The sequence below is a fragment of the Gavialis gangeticus genome, unplaced genomic scaffold, assembly GCF_001723915.1.
Source record: "Gavialis gangeticus isolate Ggan-Ray unplaced genomic scaffold, GavGan_comp1, whole genome shotgun sequence".
Lineage (NCBI taxonomy): Eukaryota > Metazoa > Chordata > Crocodylia > Gavialidae > Gavialis > Gavialis gangeticus.
This window is the reverse complement of record NW_017729025.1, coordinates 3,897,850-3,900,039: the sequence shown is the minus strand read 5'-3', so window position 1 is coordinate 3,900,039 and position 2,190 is coordinate 3,897,850. Positions and strand designations below refer to the sequence as shown.

General features: G+C 50.2%; 1 long non-coding RNA gene across 1 annotated transcript in view; it reads right to left on the bottom strand.

The window, feature by feature from the left end:
- Positions 1-232: 232 nt before the first annotated feature.
- LOC109299418 overlaps positions 233-2,190 on the bottom strand; it is a 14,296-nt gene continuing 12,338 nt past the window's right edge. The window contains exon 3 of the long non-coding RNA XR_002097827.1: positions 233-338. This is a non-coding gene — a long non-coding RNA (uncharacterized LOC109299418). The remainder of the gene's footprint in view (positions 339-2,190) is intronic.

Below are 2,190 nucleotides of genomic sequence, written 5' to 3'. Positions count from 1 at the left end.
CCTCCCTGGTGATGGCCCCTTCCTTCCATTGGGTGTATGCCTCCTTTTTAGCCTTGAGATGTTCCTGGATACTTTTTGTTAGCCAAGGGGGCTTTTAAGCACTCTTGCTCCCTTTGACCCATGTTGGGATTGCCACCCTTTGAGCTTGGAGGATCATCTCCTTCAGGAACAACCAGTCTTCTTGGACTCCCAACTCCCCTCCCCTCCGGGACCTCAGTCTTTCCCTGACTAATCTCCTTACTTCATTGAAATCCACCCTCCTGAAGTCCAGGGTTACTGTCTTGCTGCTGGCCTTTGCCACTCTGTGCTGGATGGTGAATTCCAGTAGGCGATGATCGCTGACTTGTTTTACAGTCAAACATCCACAGACTTCCCTCAAGCACTTTCTGCCATTGGGGTGTAGTAGCAGAGAGGTTCAGGGTTAGGGTTAGGGTTAGGGTTAGGGTTAGGGTTAGGGTCCCATCTCTGTTCCAGCAGGGTGTGTTTGGTCTTTCCCAAGCCCTGCTCTGCCATGACCCAGCAGTCAGTGAGTACCTAGTCATCTGAACCAAAGTGCCAAAAGCAGGTACATGCAACACTAGCCAAACTAGTACCCTGTATATTAAGGGCTGTACAAACCGGTGTGCCTTGACCACACTAACCTGCTAGACTCAGAGCCGTGACCCTTTTGAATTATGTCTTTAATCAAATCAATGAACTTCCAAGTGCTGCTGTTGGCTCTTGCTTGCACAAGCAAATCTCTGGTTACCGTGGGCAGATATGCAGCCGACGCAGTGCATCATCCTGCCAAGTTTGTAAGAAAGGCGAAGATTTGGCACATGGGTCCCACTGGGTGTTTTGACTATTCCATCCTTTAAAATGCGTGGTCAGCACCAAGAAGTTTGTTGTCCTGCCTCGCCTGGCTGGGGCCATAGAAAACTATCTGTAGAGCAGCTACTTCTGCTATTTGTGTGGCCAGTGCAGCAATGATGCTGGTTATTAGGAGGGAAAAGCCACCTGATGAGAAAATGAGGCAGAGATTATTGATGCTGAAGGTTTCTCTCAGGTACCCTAACCCTGGGTGCATGCTTTGGCCTGCTGAATACCCACTAAGCTTGTGACAGGGGGACAGGCAGATGGAGATCTGCCCCTGTCAACACCTGGGTGCTTCACTGAGCATCTAATAAGGGGTAACTCCTGAGCAAGGTCCAGAAGCAGGCTAGGGCTTCATTATCTGGTAACTGCTAAGCACAGCTTGGCCTGTTTAGGCTGAGTCTCTTAGAAGAACAGTGTGCTGCTCCCCAAAAGGCAGGAGGTATGGTGGGAGAAAGTAACACTGGACTGGTGCAAATTGGATTGGACTGTATTAAACAGGAGAGCAGATGCCAGGATGGGAGAGAAATTCAAGAGCTACCCTGCATTTTGGTTGTTTGCTTTTTAGTTTCCTGCTTGCTGAGCTGGGTGGCAGAGACCTGCCGGCAGAGGCTGGCACCAACAACATTCATGGGACCAAATCTCTTGCAAAGAAAACCAGTGCAAAGGAGCTGTCTTGCATCTGGATCTGTGTCTCCCTTTCATCATCCCACACCTGGTTCTTGTGTCCTCTCCTCCATCTCCTCCCAGGCCTGCAGCATCTGAACCCTTCTTCTCTGCTCCTTGTGTCCTTCTAAGTTCAACAGTAAATAAAGGAAAAGGGAGGGATTTGCAGTATGTCTTGACCATTGTGGAGTCTCAGCTTGACCATGGCAGCAAGAGAAAGTCAGTGAGTTATAGATTCAAAGGCTTCCCTTCCCTCCTGCAAATAGCATCAGATTGTTCCTGCACCTGTGCATATCAGGGCCATTGCAATATCAAATAAGCCCTGCTGTGTAGTTGAAAACCCATCCAGCAGATGATTCAGTAGCCAAAACTTGGAAATCAGCTGTCAGCCTGGCCCACCCCGGAGCCCAGGTGCAGTCCATGCCAAGGGCGGTTGCGTTCTGCATTAGCGGCTGTTGCTCAGGCACCGTAGGAGCAGTCGGATGCTCTGCACGTGGTACCCACCAGGGAGGTGCACAAAAAGCAAGGTGGCACAGCTGGCCTACAGAGGGCAAATGATTTAAAAAAAAAAAACATGCTAAGCAGGAATCAGCCAGGATAAACAGACCGACGTGTAACACTGGCCAGCTGCCGTGTTTCAGCCCCGGTGGGGCCTGTGCACCTGTCACGAGA